The following is a 17,770-nucleotide window of genomic DNA, read 5'->3' as shown; positions in this document are numbered from 1 at the left end:
CAGAAGGTCATCAATTCCAGCCCCCTACTCTAGGCAGGACCAATTCCAACTAAATCAACCCAGCCAGGGCTTTGTCAAGCCGAGACTTAAACACCTCTAGGGATGGAGACTCCACTACTTCCCTAGGTAACCCATTCCAGTGCTTCACCATCCTCCTAGTGAAATAGTTTTTCCTAATATCCAACCTGGACCTCTCCCACCACAACTTGAGACCATTGCTCCTTGTTCTGCCATCTGTCACTACTGAGAACAGCCTCTCTCCATCCTGTTTGAAACCTCCCTTCAGGAAGTTGAAGGCTGCTATCAAATCCCCCCTCACTCTTCGCTTCTGCAGACTAAACAGACCCAAGTCCCTCAGCCTCTCTTCATAAGTCATATGCTCCAGCCCCCTAATCATTTTGGTTGCCCTCCACAGGACCCTCTCCAATGCGTCCACATCCTTTTTGGAGTGGGGGGCCCAGAACTGGACACAATACTCCAGATGCGGTCTCACCAAAGCTGAATAAAGGGGAATGATGACATCTCTGGATCTGCTGGCAATGCTCCTCTTAATGCAACCTAATATGCCATTAGCCTTCTTGGCTACAAGGGCACACTGTTGACTCATATCTAGCTTCTCATCCACTGTAACCCCCAGGTCCTTTTCTGCAGAACTACTACTTAACCGGTTGGTCCCCAGCTTGTAACTATGCTTGGGATTCTTCCGTCCCAAGTGCAGAACTCTGCACTTGTCCTTGTTGAACCTCATCAAATTTCTTGTGGCCCAATCCTCCAATTTGTCTAAGTCATTCTGTACCCTATCTCTGCCCTTAAGCGTATCTACCTCTCTCCCTAGCTTAGTGTCATCCGCAAACTTACTGAGGGTGCAATCCATCCCCTCATCCAGATCATTAATAAAGATATTGAACAAAACCAATCCTAGAACTGTACCTTGGGGAATTCCGCTAGAAACCGACCACCATCCTGACATTGAGCCATTGATCACTACCTGCTGGGCCCGGCCTTCTAGCCATCTTTCTATCCATCTTACCGTCCATTTATCCAATCCACAATCCCTTAACTTGCTGGCAAGAATATTGTGGGAGACCGTATCAAAAGCCTTGCTAAAGTCAAGGTATATAACATCCACTGACTTCCCCATGTCCACCGAGCCAGTTACCTCATCATAGAAGCTAATCAGATTGGTCAGGCACAACTTGCCCTTTGTGAATCCATGCTGACTATTCCTAATCATTTTCCTCTCATCCAAGTGCCTCAATATGGATTCCTTAAGGATCCCTTCCATGATTTTTCCAGGAACCGAGGTAAGACTGACCGGCCTATAGTTCCCTGGATCGTCCTTCTTCTCTTTTTTGAAGATGGGCACTACATTTGCCTTTTTCCAGTCATCCGGGATTTCTCCCGATCTCCACAACTTTTCAAAGATAATAGCCAAAGGCTCCACAATGACATTTGCCAACTCCCTCAGTACCCTCAGATGCACTAAGTCCGGACCCATGGAATTATGTACGTTTAGCTTTTCTAAATAGTTCCTAAGCTGTTCTTTACCCACCACGGGCTGTCCATCTTCATCCCATCTTGCGTCACTTGGTGCAGAAGTCCAGGAGCTGACCTTGTCCGTGAATACAGAGGCAAAGAAAGCATTGAGTACTTCAGCTTTCCCCACATCATCTGTCACTAGGTTACCTCCTTCATCCATTAGGGGCCGCACACCCTCTCTGATCACCTTCTTCTTGTTAACTTGCCTGTAGAAATCTTTCTTGTTATCCTTCACATCCTTAGCCAGTCGCAATTCCATTTGCGCTTTCGCCTTCCTGATAACCCCCCGGCATTTTCGATCTATACCTTTAAACTCCTCCCTGGTCATTTGTCCAAGTTTCCACTCTTTGTAAGTTTCCTTTTTGTGCTTAAGTTCACCAAGGATTTCCCCTGTAAGCCAGTCTGGTCTCCTACCATGTTTGCCTCTCTTGCTACGCGTCGGGATGGTTTCTTTCTGTGCCTTTAATAAGTCTTCTTTAAAATACTGCCAGCTGTCCTGGACTTCTTTCCCCTTCATGTTAACATCCCAGGGGACTCTGCCCATCAGATCTCGGAGGGAGTCAAAATCTGCTTTTTTGAAGTCCAAGGTGTGTATTTTACTACTCTCTTTTCTTCCTTTGGTCAGGATCCTGAAATCTACCATCTCATGATCACTGCTTCCCAGGTTGTCACCCACCTCCACTTCCCCTATTAGTTCCTCCCTGTTTGTGAGCAGAAGGTCAAGCTGCGCACGGCCCCTGGTCGGATCCTTCAGCACCTGTGTCAAGAAGTTATCCCCAACATTCTCCAAAAACTTCCTGGAGAAGATGTATCCTGATTTGTGGAACTAGAGTAGAACTAGAGTTCCCCAGAAGTTCTGTAGCTGATTGCACCTGAGCAGAACAAGGATCAATGGGAGTTAAGTTGAAAGCAACTCAGCCACATTGACAGATAAGTACACATTAATAAATTCTACTTCTTCAGCTTTATCTGCACTCATCTTCACTCTTTGTGCATAACACGGTGTCAGTGTGTGCTGTGGTGAGGGCCGACATTTAGGGTAATTGTGTGTGCTTCTGCTGTATGATTGATTGTGTTGATTTGTGTCAGGGGTCTGTATTGAGAGATTTGTGTTGATTTATGCCATCAGAGTTGAGGAAAATAAGGTAGATTTTTAAGGATTTTAGAAACAAAAAGAATTCTGACAATTGTATTAGTCCATTACTAGAAGAAAATGGTAGAATTAGCAATAACAATCCAGAAAGGGAAGAAGTGTTCAATAAATATTCTGTATTTAGGGGGAAAAACAGATGATGCAGTCATGTCATATGACATTACTTAGCTTACTCATAAGATACTGATGAAATAGAAAGAGCAGCTACTAAAGTTAGATATTTCACAGATAACTTTCATTCAAGAGCTGAACCAATACTGTTAATTTTTCTGTAAAGTCTTGGAGTGCTGGGGAAGTTCTAGAGGATTAGAAGAAAAATAACATTGAACTAATTCTTAAAAAGGGTAAATGAGATGACTCAGGTAATTATAGGCCTGTCAGTCTAACATTGATCCCAGGCAAGATAATGGAGTGGTTGATACAGAACTCAATTAATAAAGATTTAAAGGAGATTAATATAATTAATGCCAGTCAAGATGGGATTTTGAATAATACACCCTGTCAAACTAATTTTATATTTTTGAAGAGATTGCAAGTTTTGCTGAAAGAAGGTAATAGTGTTGATGTAATATACTTAACTTCTGTAAGGCTTTTCACATAATATTGAACAGAATTTTGATTAAAAAACTAAAATGACATAAAATTAACATGACATATCTTAAATATATTAAAACTGTCCAACTGATCAGTCACAATTTTTTATCAAACACCTGTAAGGAAACATAATATCATAATTAATAAAGTTTTCAAATGACAAAAATTGGGGTTGTACATAATAGACAGGACAAATTACTAATGCAGAGCAATATGGAGTACTTAGCAAAATGGGTTCAGACAACTTTTTTTTTGTAATATAGGTTGGACCTTCCTGATCTGGCACCTTCAGGACCTGAGTGGTCCTGAAGGAGGGATTTTGACAGACCAGGGGTGGTCATTTCTGCTCCCCTCCCTCCGGCCTCCCAGCCTGGCTCTGCTCCTTGCCTGGCATCCCGGTGGGACTCTTGTCTCTAGCCCTTCAATAGGTCTCTGGTCCAGCAGCATCCACCACGGATAATTGGCCTTTCCCCCAAGGTCTCAGAGAGTGGAGGGTCACTATGTGAGTATTATGTCCAGTTCTGGGCATCGCATTTCAAGAAAGATGTAGAAAAATTGGAGAAGGTCCAGAGAAGAGCAACAAAGATGATTAAAGGTCTAGAAAACATGACTTATGAAGGAAGACTGAAAGAATTTGGGCTTGTTTAATTTGGAAAGGAGAAGACTGAGAGGTGACATGATAGAAGTTTTCAGGTTTCTAAAAGGGTGTCACAAGGAGGAGAGAGAAAATTGTTCTCCTGGCCCCTGAGGCTATGTCTAGACTATACCCCTCTGTCAACAGAGAGATGTAGATTAGGCATGTCAAAATTGCTAATGAAGCAAGGATTTAAATATCCCATGCTTCATTAGCATAAGCATGGCCACTGCTTTTTTTTCGAAATGGAGCTTTTTTGAAAAAAATGGCAGTCTAGACATGGATCTGTCTAAAAATAAACCCTTTTTTGAAAGATCCTGTATTCCTCACAGGATCTTTCAAAAAAGGGTTTGTTTTTCGTCAGATCCATGTCTAGACTGCTATTTTTTTTTAAAAAAGCTCCATTTAAAAAAAAGTAGTGGCCATGTTTATGATAATGAAGTGTGGGATATTTAAATCCCTGCTTCATTAGCAATGTCTATGTGCCCAGGAGTGGAGCTCGTCCCAGGCGCGCAGCGCATGGGCTGTTCCGGCCCTGGTCGTGTGGTGTATGGGCGGCCCCACCCCATGGTGCATGGCACAGGAGCAGCGCTGGCCCCGGCAGTGCAGTGCATGGGTGGTGCTGGCACTGGCCACGTGGCGTATGGGTGGCCCCGCCACCAGGTGTGTGTGCGGCCCCGCCCCCGGGTGCCCGGCAGCCCCAAAAGGTTGGGGACCACTGGTCTAGATGGTACTGGATCCTGCCATTAGTGCAGGGGACTAAACTCGATGACCTCTCAAGGTCCCTGCCAGTTCTAGTGTTCTATGATTCTATGATTGTGCTATGTGTCATACAAATACCTATGAAGAATTAACAAAATGCAATAATTTTAATTCAGAAAGTTTGAAGCTTTGGCCCCCAGACCAGGGTGAGTGGGGCTTGGGCTTTTTCCCCACCACAGGGGGCATAGTGCAATAAAGCTTGAGAACACCTGGCCTCCTGGCTTGTCCTTTTGTTCCACCATCATCAACAACCCTAATAAATAAATCAGAATAATTTCGCTGGCTTCCTTTTGGTTGGGAAAGCCTCTTGAATGTCGGGTATTTTGGTCCATTCTCCTTTCAGTTCATGATTCGGTGTCTACTCTACTTTTGTATATTTGTAATGATGGTGAATACACAACTTCTCTTATTAGTTTGTTCTTTGGCCTAAGTATTATCCTAGTGAGGCAAAGCTTTGTAACATTTCACCTACATTTTGTCATTTGCACCTTAAATTGACAGCATCAGCATAACATTCATACTTCAGGATTTCCTATCTGAGCTATAACACCATAAAGTATTTAAATGGAGAGCATTTATTTTAAATTGAGTTTATTTTTTACTAGTTCAGCCATTTATTTTCTATTTGCATTTCAGTCATTCTTCAGAAAAAACAATGGCACTGAACCTGGCAGTGTTACATCTGTTGCTGATCAGTTTCTTTTGCTGGTTATCATGAGACAAGTAAGACACTTAAGATTGCGATATTACTAGCTTTTCACTAGAAAATGTAATAGTGTGTGTTGTAATGATGGTTCAATGCCCCACCTCTACTTCATTTTAATATTTTATATTTTTAGCCTATAACTAACTAATTGCTACTTGTTCTGTCCATATTGACAAGTGAGATTAACTGAAAGTACATGACATATAAAAAGATGAATCATTTAACAAACAGACAATCAAAAGATTACTGTTGTGGAAGCTTAAAATATTAAACTAAAGATTCTGGTCTTTGTTGATTATATGAGTTGGAATAATACTCAGCAAGTCTGAGTATTGGCTAATGAATCTAACCTGCATTTAGACCTCATCTAAATGTGCTACATTGCTGAGTGTGTACGTGTGTCTTTTATTTAGGCTTTGTTAAGGGTAATACACTTCTCTACTATGCCTTGATTTCTAAAGTATGTTACTTCTGCAACCATAATTTTTCTGAAACTTGCACTTTATGATAAAGCTTACTATCTTCTGTGTTTTCTCTAAGGCTCTCAGAGATTCAGTGCCTATGCTTATTTCTGCTTGATAGGCTATGATGAAATCAGTCCAATATATTATTTGTTTTCTCCTGAGTGAACTCCAGTGAATACTTGGCTGGAGAAATGCAATGACAGTAAGGCCTCAGTTAATTCTCCCTTTCTGCCCTGTTGGCAGTCACCATAAGCCACTGTAAGTTCAATTTAATGAAAATCCATTGCTGCTTCTACTTCCATTTCTGCCCAAACACAACTGAATCCCCTTTGGTTTTATAGAACAAAATAAATGCTAATAAGAATAAAATGATCATTTGAGGGGGGAGAGGATTTGTAGGTGTTGTGACTCTCTTCATGCTGAAAATATCACAGTAATGCCTTTGAAATTGCTTTCTTTTTGGCAGAGCCTTCCTTTTCTATCATGAAAAATTAAAAATACTCATATCCTGAGCTTCATGAATTTGTTCACTAGAGATTTAGGCATGAGCAAACAAGCCTAAGTGTTTAGGATTGGTACTGTTTGCCTATTAGGTTCACAATGAAGAAAAAGTCATGTCTGATACTGAAAAATGGGGCAGGAAAGAAAGGCCTCAGCTAACTAAGTGATTCATTTTAACTTCTTTAGCCTCTTAGCTTGTGAAAGCCCCAGGTGTCCAAATTAAGGTTGTCCTGTTAAAGTTAAAGTCATCTATCTCACAGCTCCACTCACTTTCCCTGAAAACAGGAAGCCCAATGTTGATGTTGAGTGGTATGTGGCTCTTGCCCTCTGATTTTGGCCTACAGAGTTAGTACATTAGGGGAGTTCCATAAATTATTTTATCAAGGAAGATTAGTCAAAATGACATTTATTAGTTGGCTACAGCAGCAAGGCAATAGAGAGATGCTTCATTTCATCAATGAAGTATGTAATGGCGCCCTAGGCCATATTTCCTGCTGATATGTTAGCTATTTAGTGTACCCCCTATAAAGACATAAATCACATTTATATACTCTTAAAGGTGAGGATTACTTTGAGTAAATGAAATGGCTTTAATTACAGCTTTAGTTTAGCTCCTTTATTCTGCTGATTGTTTTCTTTTGCTTTACATGGAGTTAAATCCAGAAATTATTTGTGAAAATGTACTGGATTGATAGAAATTAAATTATGGAATTGGTACTTTACTGCCAACCTAGTCACTCAAAAAAATCATAGATTGTAAAGAAATTCTTCCTTCCTCTCTGTGGGTATGTCTACACTACAAAGTTAGTTCGAACTAACAGACGTTAGTTTGAACTAACTTTCATAGGCACTACACTAGCGCTACACTAGCGCTCCATTAGTTCGAATTTAATTGGTCGAATTTAATTCGAACTAACGGAGCGCTTAGTTCGAACTAGGTAATCCTCATTCCTAGGGCTGTGTAGACCCTTAATTCGAACTAGTGGGAGGCTAGCCCTCCCCAGGTTTCCCTGGTGGCCACTCTGGCCAACACCAGGGAAACTCGTCTGCCCCCCTCCCGGCCCCGGACCCCTTAAAGGGGCACGGGCTGGCTACGGTGCCACTGCCAGGTGCAAGCCTGCCAGCACCCAGCCAGCAGACCCTGCACCTGGCACGGATCGAGCCACCCACCCGATGCCCCCTAGCCCTCCCCCTCTTCCCGGGACCAGGCTGGCGGCTCCCAGGAGCTTGCCCGGGACCGCAAGAGGCGGGCACCCGCCTGGGCTAGTGCGGACATCATGGACCTTGTCCACGATCTCTGCACTAGGCACAGGAAAGTGGCCGGCTTGAGCAGGATACCTGCCAGCCTGGCCACCCAGGAGCAGGTGTGCAAGAGAATCAAGGGGGTCCACTGAGACCCCCGACCCTGAGCCCTGAGCTTACAATGGCCGTCCTGGGTCAGACCAAAGGTCCATCTAGCCCAGTAGCCTGTCTGCCGATAGCAGCCAACCCTAGGGACCCTGGAGGGGATGGACCGAAGACAGTGACCAAGCCATTTGTCTCGTGCCATCCCTCTCCAGCCTTCCACAAACCTTGGGCAGGGACACCACTCCTACCCCCTGGCTAATACCACTCCATGGACCCAACCTCCATGACTTGATCTCACTTCCCTTTAAACTCTGTTCCAGTTCTAGCCTTCACAGCCTCCTGCAGCAAGGCGTTCCACAGGTTGACTCTTTGCTTTCTGAAGAACAACTTTCTGTTACTAGTTTGAAGCCTGCTACCCATTCCTTTCCTTTGGTGTCCTCTAGTCCTTCTTTATGGGAACTAATGAAGAACTTTTCTTGATGCACCCTCTCCACCCAACTCCTGCTTTTAGAGACCTCTATCCTGTCCCCCCTCCGTCTCCTCTTTTCTAAGCTGAAAAGTCCCAGTCTCTTTAGCCTCTCTTCATATGGGACCTGTTCCCAACCCCTGATCATTTTAGTTGCCCTCCCCTCTTCCAGCCTCTCTCTTCCCCTCTCCCACCTCCTTTTCCCAGTCTCCCCCAGTTTTGTTCAATAAAGACAGATTCCATTTTGGAAGACACGTTATCTTTATTTTGTACATCAAGAAGAGGGGCTAGGGAAGGGTAAGTGGAAGGGGGTGAGGGAGGAATGGGGCAGGAGCCCCCGATGGGGAGGACTGGGCTGTCTCTGCGGGCTTCTGGGGGTGGAAGCTCTCCTGCAGCCTCCCAATTGCTCCCTCTCCCCAGATGGCAGCCTGCGGCAAGTGCAGCCGGACTGATGGCCGAGTGCTGTGATGTGCCCAGTGTGGGCACTCCGGGCACTCCAAGCCAGGACTGCTTTGCAAGCGGGGGCACCCCTGAGAACTGTCTGTCCGGGGTGGGGGTTGGGACCCTTTAAGCACAGCCCCGGGCTAGCCTGAGACAGCATCTCCATGCTCTAAGTCCTCCTCTGATGCCCTGCCGGCACTGCTTCCGGCCATCCTTAACCCCGCTTCAGGGTCCACTTAATGTGGACGCGCTAGTTCGAATTAGCAAAACGCTAATTCGAACTAGTTTTTAGTTCTAGATGCGTTAGTTCAAATTAGCTTAGTTCGAATTAACTAATTCAAACTAAGTTAGTTCGAATTAGCGCTGTAGTGTAGACATACCCTTAAAGAGACATACTGCAATAGGCAAGCATGAGCTCACTGCAAAAGTGTTTTCAAAAACATTTTCCTTTAAAATCTTGTCTTCTAAGATAAACTATTTTGAATTAGTACAATAGACCGAGGGGTGTACAGGAATATCTATTTCTCTAATTACTTCCTCTCCACCCAAATCAACAGGATACACGAAACAATCTAAGGATATGTCTACACTGAAACACTATTTCAGAATCACTAGTGCTATTCTGAAATAACTTTATCCACATCTACACTGCAGGCAATTATTTCAAAATAGTGTCAAAATATTGTCAAGCTAGAGGACTTATTACTCTGACTCTTGTAACCCTCATAGTACGAGGAATAAGAGAAGTCAGAGGAAGAGTGCTCTATTTAGAAATAAGTACTGTGAAGATGCACCCTATTTCGACATAGCTCAATTTTGACATAGTTTAACACTCTGACCTTGTGGTAGGTCCAGTTGCTAATTGTTTCTTTATATCACTTTTTTTTAAAGCAAAAGGGTATTCATATTTTGTAACTTTAAAATTTCATATAATACATTTTTATAAATCACCACACAATTTCAAAGGGTGGGAAGCTAGTAGTACTTCAGAAAATGAAACTGGACAGGTTAAAGGCTTTAAAATTTAGTCTCAGCATAAGCATACAATGGGATTTAGCTGGGTGACTCCCATGAAGATTAAAAATGCAGATTGCTGACCCAATAAGCGATAACAATTCATTCTAAATAGTCACAGTCCATCACATAAATTCATATTTATGGATTTCGTTGCCTCTGTCGATGGCTCTTCGACATCCTTTAGTAAGCAGATTCTTGACTATAGACAATTATAGTATATTTATAACCTTCCTAGGTCACTGATCAATGTTATGATTGCCATTATGGTTCTCAAATGTGTCTGCTGTTGAAACTATTGGTCTGTTAACAGATTGTTTTAGACAGTGCCCAGCTTTTACTGTGAATTCACCTCCCAAGAATCCCCATGGAAGTCCTACCAAAAATTACTGTGCACAGCTAAAACTAGTCACTTTTTATGATGAACTAACTTGTCTTCATTTATGTTTCCTAATCTACAGGAAAAAAAATCTAGTACATGTTTCAATATGATGATCCTCAATTTTTCATTTTAAAATATCCAATATGAATACGGATTTGGAAACACAGAGAGATACATCTCTTAGAGTTGTATTTTTACCCTTATGTAATGAGAAGTGGACAAAGAACTGGTGAGTTTCAAACCAAGAGTAAGAAAATAAGGGAATGTTGACATTTTACATACTGTAGTCTATGCCAAATCACAAGTCTCAGAAACAAAACATCATAATTAAAGTTTTACACTTTTTTTAAAAAAAAGAATGTGTCACTGCCTTTACAGTAGAAAAGATATTGGGTTGAATCCTGGCCCAACTGAAGTCCACTCAGAATTTTGACATTGACATGAATGGCATTAGAATTCTACCCAATGAGTGCTGAAAGGGATTGCCTGTCCTATTCTGCCAAACTTCTACCCTATGGCTGCGTCTAGACTGTCATGATTTTGCGCAAATACTTTTAACGGAAAAGTTTTTCTGTTAAAAGCATTTGTGTAAGAGAGCATCTATACTGGCATGTGCCTTTGTGCAAAAGATTTGCTTTTGTGCAAAAGCATCCGTGCCCAGTGTAGACGCTCTCTTGCGCAAGAAAGCTCCAATGGCCATTTTAGCCATTGGGCTTTCTTGCGCAATAAATTAACTTGTCTGTCTACACTGGCCCTCTTGCGCAAGAATACTTGTGCAAGAGGGCTTATCCCTGAGCGGGAGCGTAGGATTATTTGCGCAAGAACCACTGATTTTGTACAGTATAAAGTCAGTGTTCTTGCACAAATATTCGCAGCCAGTCCAGACAGGCGGCAAGATTTTGTGCAAAAGCAGGTGCTTTTGCGCAAAATCTTGCCAGTCTAGATGCAGCCAATCTGATTAATCATCTGACAATGGAGTCAGGTAATTGGTGCATGAATCTTGAACAGTTTGATTCAGCTATGCATTCATGTGTTCTAGTTTTAGCTGAAGCTTGTCCAGATTTACCTAGAAACAGGGTTAGGAATCTCAGAAGAACATGGTCACATGAGATTTCTTTTATTGGTAAATGCCAGAGGGATTGCAAATCTCACAACAAAAGCCCCTGCTTTTTTTTCTTTACAATCACCCTTATTATCTAGCAACAATATTGTATTAAGCAAAATGACTGGTCTATATTTGTTCATATAAGTCTAGACTGCTACGTTTCCCATTGCCTATTAATGGATGTAATGTGTAAAAATACCTCAGATACTTATGTTCTCTGTTGACTCTGTTCTCCATTGTATGAGAACACTGCTGAAATGCCAACTGTCTCATTTGGATTTAAATGTCTGTTTTCCTCCCACTTACTCAACCTGACCCATGTTCTTTTATTGACACTCATAGTCTAGTCTGCCTTGCAAAGGGGCTAATTGCTAATTAAAAATCAAATCAGAATAGTGGTACACTTCCATCTGATATAGTCAGTCTCCTAATAACAAATTGACCTTTTCTGATTTGGGGGGGTGGAAGAGGGGAGGAAGTGGAGGAGGTATAATTCAAACTTTAATACCAGTTCTGAATTAACAAGGATCTATCTGTGGTAGAAGCTGTCATTTAACTGTGCTGCAAACAGCAAAAGTTCATAAAGGAATAAAAGAAAAGAAAGAACGAAAAACTGCTTTACTGGAGAGAATTTGGAATGACTAGACAACAAAAGGATGGCCCGCAGTGATTTATGATACAGTTGTCCCACTCTGACACCAGTCCCAGACCTCTGCTGTGCAGTGGCAGATGTCTGGGACATTGCAATATTGCAGATCAGATTCCCAGTGGAGGAAAAAAATCGGTGGAATGGACATTAGCTATATTCCAAATGTAACTTTGGAATATACACATGCACCAGTCCTGCAACAGCCATGGTCACACAACAAACAGGCAATTTCCTCCTTCAGGAATCTCAGTTAAACACTAATGACAGGTTCTCAGAGAGCAACTCTGTCTCAAAAATTGAGTAAGAAGGGACTGAGGCAGAGGGCAAATACACCTGTTTTTCATGCAGTTTCCAGTTGAGGGACCACTCACTCTCATAGAGCCTTGCAAAGCTTAAAACTAACAACGCCTAAAACTAACAAAAACACCGTTAGTCTTTCCAAAACTGAATATTTACTTATAGGCTAAGAAAGTAGACTCAGAAGACTACATTTAACAGCACCCTGCCGTAATGGCATAACAAATGCTTTATATTAACATCATTGTGGGCATGACAGATGCGTGATCTAACTTCTACAGGTTGTACCTCCCTTAACCATTACTCTCTGGTCCAGCAACATCCATGGTCCAGCACAGGGAGGCACAGGGATGTCTTGCGGTGGGACAGGAGAATGGTAGGGGGAACCGGCAACTCAGTATTGGGGGGTGGAGGGTGGCACAGCTTAGCAGGGAGTTCTAGCTGGAGGTTCCAGTGGAGGCCATGGAACTGAGGGAGCTGAGATCCTCAGCAGCGGCTGTGGAGCTCCGGCCCCAGCCTCAGCTAGGACTGTGGAGTCTTGTCTGCAGAGACAAGTGACTACAGAGCTCCAGCCTGGCCATGGAGCCAAGAAGCTGCAGAGCTCTGGCCCTTGCTGCAGAGTTCCAACCACGCCGCTTTGACCTTGGCAGCAGTGGGGTCAGCAGCAGCTAGAAAGCCTCAAAGGGCTAGGGTAGCAGTAGGGCTGGGGTGGACCCCCAGTCCGGTGGCATCAGGGCAGCATGGGCCATGAGGAGAGGGACCTTCCCAATCCAGCAAATCCCCTCATTCAAGACTGGTCAGATCCCAAGGGTACCAGACAAGGAAGGTCCAACCTGTAACTTAATATTATTACTTAAAATAAAGCCTAAGACATCCAAAAATGTTCATATCAGCAAGTGATTTAATGGAGTAATAGCACCATCATAGTAACAAAAGTCTGTTTATGGATCAACATAACATAGAATCAGATTGAACTGAGCTCCTATACTAATCAAAAGATATCCCCAATCATCATCAAATGGTTCAAGAGGTCTCACAAAATAGCATATACTGTAAAATCATATGAATTACAACCAGCAGCATTTTGGGTGAAACCCTATCCAGGCAGCCTGGACCCCAGAAAGCAGGAGTTCAACAATAGGCTGAGAAGTTGCAGAATGGTTGTGAGATGTATGTTTGGGTGTTTAAAGGGGAGGTTCAGGAGACTCCAGACCTGGTTGGACTGCAGCAAAGGCAACATCCACTTCATGATGTTGGCCTGTTGTGTCCTCTAAAACCTGTGTGAGAAAAAAAGGGAAATGTTTCTGGCCGGCTGAGAGCAGAGGCAGAGCGCCTAGCCAGTGAGTTTGAGCATCCAGAAACCAGTGTGATCAGGAAAACACAGCAGGGAGCAGTGTGAATCAAAGATACCTTGAAGGTCAGTTTTATGCAAAGCGAGGTTGGGGACTTTTTCCCATGGCTCTCCACAAGGTGCCTCTGCATTCCTTGTATCTGCCTTGAATCCCCATTGCCTGAATCTGCCTCTAGTCAGACAAAGTTTGTGAACTCACCAGAAATTACCTTCCCAGGGGTCATCAATGGCCTGGGAAACAGCTTGGGTGGATTAGATCGACTCCACCATCATGATGAACTCCTAGTTCTCTGGCATTGGTGGCTGGCTAGTCTCCTCTGCCTCCTCCTGCCCTTCCATCATTCGGCTCTCCTGCAGGATGACACTAGGCATAGTTTGTCCTGACTCTACAATCACACTGGAGGATTGGCCACCCCTGGCCCCCAGAATGGCATCTAGCTGCTCATAGTAGCGGCAGGTGTGAGGTGCCACCCCAGAATATATGCTCTCCTTCTTGGCTTTGTGATATGGCTCCCTGAGCTCCTTAATTTTTACCCTGAACTGCTGGTTGCTTCTGGCACATCTTTTCTTCCTGAGGCAGCTTGTGATCCTGCTATAGATCTCAGCATTCCTCTTGCTGGTTCAGAATTCACTGAGGATGGGCTCATCTCCCCCCACCTCGATGAGGAGCAGGATATCCTGCACACTCCACGCTGATGCTCTTCTGCGCCCTTGGGAAATGGAGGCCACGGGAGTAGAAGTACTCACAGCTGGTGTCGTTTCAGAAGGAACACAAGAAATCGTCTTGTTTGCTGTGGTTTGCTGCTTGCTGGCAATGCTGGAGACATGGAACAGGCCATTCTACTGTTCCTGGGGCTTTCTAAGCTCAACAGGAGAGTAGTTGAGGCACACATTGTGGCCAGTGCAGTCAGAGCAGACAGTTATGGGAGGCCTCCAGGAGGCTAATAGCATTGAATTTCCAGAAATGCTGTGTCTACACAATGCAAGGTTGGGAATAGAGTTACTCCTGGTGAAAAGCAGGAGTACAAAAATTGATAGCAATATCCCTTAAGGGTGGCACAACAGGCTTTGTAATATGGACACATCACTTAGAAATTCAACCATATGGGTCTAGGGTCAATATAAAGTCCTATATAAAGTGTAGACCAGGCCCTAGTGATTCTTCTTCAAAAACACAGTATAAGGAGTAAGGCTATGAAGAATCATAGCATTTAGATAATCCTGTTTTAAATTAGTTAAGGGTGAACATCTCTTATCTTTAAAGATGTGGTTGAGTGCATGATGAATCATAGGTTTAGTGTGGATTAGCAGAGTACTTATTAGAAGGCAAAACCGCAAGCCTTCAGAATATTTTTTTCTTTTTGCTATGCTTCCTTTTTAACCTTCTTTTTCCTGCATTTATTTTTTCCTCAGTCCTGTGCCAAAAAAATTGTATCAATTAGCAATGTAGGCACAAGTCCTGCAAATACTTAAGTACATAGGGTATGTCTACACTACCCCGCTAGTTCGAACTAGTGGGGTAATGTAGGCATACCGCAATTGCAAATGAAGCCCGGGATTTAAATTTCCCGGGCTTCATTTGCATAAGCGGGGCGCCGCCATTTTTAAATCCCCGCTCGTTCGAACCCCGTGCCACGCGGCTACACGCGGCATGAACTAGGTAGTTCGAACTAGGCTTCCTAGTTCGAACTACTGTTACTCCTCGTGGAATGAGGAGTAACGGTAGTTCGAACTAGGAAGCCTAGTTCGAACTACCTAGTTCGTGCCACGTGTAGCCGCATGGCACGGGGTTCGAACGAGCGGGGATTTAAAAATGGCGGCGCCCCGCTTATGCAAATGAAGCCCGGGAAATTCAAATCCCGGGCTTCATTTGCAGTTGCGGTATGCCTACATTACTCCGCTAGTTCGAACTAGCAGGGTAGTGTAGACATACCCATACATAGTTTTACTCCTAAGAAGTCCTATTGACACCTATGGGCCTAATCCCATGAATATAGTTATGCACACAAGAACATAAGAACGGCCGTACTGGGTCAGACCAAAGGTCCATCCAGCCCAGTATCCTGTCTGCCGACAGTGGCCAGCACCAGGTGCCCCAGAGAGGGTGGACCAAAGACAATTATCAAGCAATTTGTCTCCTGCCATCCCTCTCCAGCCTCTGGCAAACGGAGGCCAAGGACACCATTTTATCCCCTAGCTAATAGCCTTTTATGAACCTAACCTCCATGAAATCATCTAGCTTCTCTTTAAACTCTATTATAGTCCTAGCCTTCACAGTCTCCTCTGGCAGGGTATGTCTACACTACAGCACTAATTCGAATTAACTTAATTCGAATTAGTTAATTCGAAATAAGATAATTCGAATTAGTGCATCTAGACTTAAAAACTAGTTCAAATTAGTGTTTTGCTAATTCAAACTAGCATGTCCACACTGAGTGGACCCTGAACAGAGGTTAAGGATAGCCGGAAGCAGTGCCGGCAGGGCATCAGATTAGGACTTAGAGCGTGGAGCTGCTGTCTCAGGCTAGCCGAGGGCTGTGATTAAAGGGACCGGACCCCCACCCCGGACAGACAGTTCTCAGGGGTTCCCCGCTTGCAAAGCAGTCCTGGCTTGGAGTGCCCTGAGTGCCCACACTGGGGACATCACAGCACTCGGCCATCAGCCCTGCTGCACTTGCCACAGGCTGCCATCCGGAGGGGGTGGGTCAATTGAGGGGCTTCAGGAGAGCTTCCACTCCGAGGAGCCTGCAGAGCCAACCCAGTCCTCCCCATTGGGGGCTCGTACCCCATTCCTCCCTCATCTCCTTCCACTTACCCTTCCCTAGCCCCCCTTCCTGATGTACAAAATAAAGGACACGTGTTCAAAAATAGAAATTCTCTTTATTTCACAAAACTGGGGGGGGGGGGGGGATAAAACTGTGGGAAGACGGGGGAGAGGAGGCGGGAAAGGGCAGGAGAGAGTGTGGGAGAGGGGAGGGGGAAAACTGGGAGGAGGGAGCTGGAAGGGGGAGGCAAGGGAAAGAAGGGGGAGGGGAAACTCAGGGATTGGGGTGGGGGTCTCGCCGGGCCAACCGCCTCCCAGCACAGCGAGGGAGGGGGCCTCGGCATCCCCGGGGGGATGGGGTGGAGGGTGCAGAGGTTGAGGTGGGGGGTGTGGACATTGAGGAAGAGGGTGTGGGGGTTGAGGAGGAAGAGGTGGGAGGGGGGGCAAGAGTGGAAGGAGGGACAGTAGTTGGGGGGACAGCAGGCGCAGGACCAGCACGGGGCACCATGCTCTGCAGCAGGGCCTGCAGCTTTGAGTTCAGCCCTCGGACCTCAGCCAGCTGCTCCTAGCGGAGCTGGAGGTCTGCCCACATCCAGGCCTCCACTGTGCGGTGCACGGCTCGCAAGGACCCCAGGTGCTGGTCCCAGTACTCCTGCTCCATGCTGGCGGTCCGGAGCAGGCCGCGGATGCGGGAGCATGTCCCGGGCGGGGTGGTGCGCCCTGCACGAGCAGCTGGTGCAGCTGTAGAGAAAGAAGAGAAGTGGTCAGTTCTCCCTGGGGATGCAGCGGATGATGCCCAGCCCCCTTCTCCCCCCTCCCCCATGACGTGAGGGCGACCATGCCCTGCACCGTCAGAGCCGCTGTGCTTGTACAGAGGCCATGGTCAGGATGTCTGGCTCTCCCCGGGACTGGGAGCTGCCCCAAGACCGCACCCATGCCCCTGTGCCGTGTATAGTGTGGCGGGGGGAGGGGGAGATGTCCTCTGCCTCCGTGTAGAGGGGACATGTGAAGGGAAAGCATCCTGCTGGGTCCCGCCCCGGGGTCGGGAGCATGTCCGGTCTCTTCACACATGCATGTGCCTATTGGGCCATGGCCCCTGGGTGTCACGCAGCTGGAGCCACCTGCCCAAGGGTGGCATGGCAGGTGCTCGCACGTGCACAGGTGTCTGCGTGATCCATGGAAGGCATGGCCCACGCACGCGGTCTCTAGTCTCCCTCCTGCCTCCCCCCCCCCCCCTACTTAATTCGAACTACTTACCCGGTACGGTCTCCCTGGACGACCCTGCCGACTCTGGTGCTGGAACTGCTTCCGGTGGCCCCTCCGGTGTGCCCGGGTCAGGGCCCTCCGGTCCCGGCTCGCTGTCCCCTGGGCTGGCACGGACTGCCCCGCCCCCAAGAGTCGGTCGAGGGCGGGGAAGTAGGGGCAGGTGGCAGCCCCTGCTGCAGCCGCCCCTGGTGGCCCTGGCATACGCCTGCCGCAGCTGCTTTACTTTCAGGCGCACCTGCTCATGGGTGCGCCTGTGTCTCTTTCGGGCCATGGCGGCTGCTATGCGGCCATAGACAGCCGCATTCCTCCTCCTAGTGCGGAGATCATGGACGTTG

Source organism: Pelodiscus sinensis, chromosome 2 (assembly GCF_052426305.1).
Source record: "Pelodiscus sinensis isolate ZL-2025 chromosome 2, ASM5242630v1, whole genome shotgun sequence".
Classification (NCBI taxonomy): domain Eukaryota; kingdom Metazoa; phylum Chordata; order Testudines; family Trionychidae; genus Pelodiscus; species Pelodiscus sinensis.
This window is presented reverse-complemented; position numbering follows the sequence as displayed.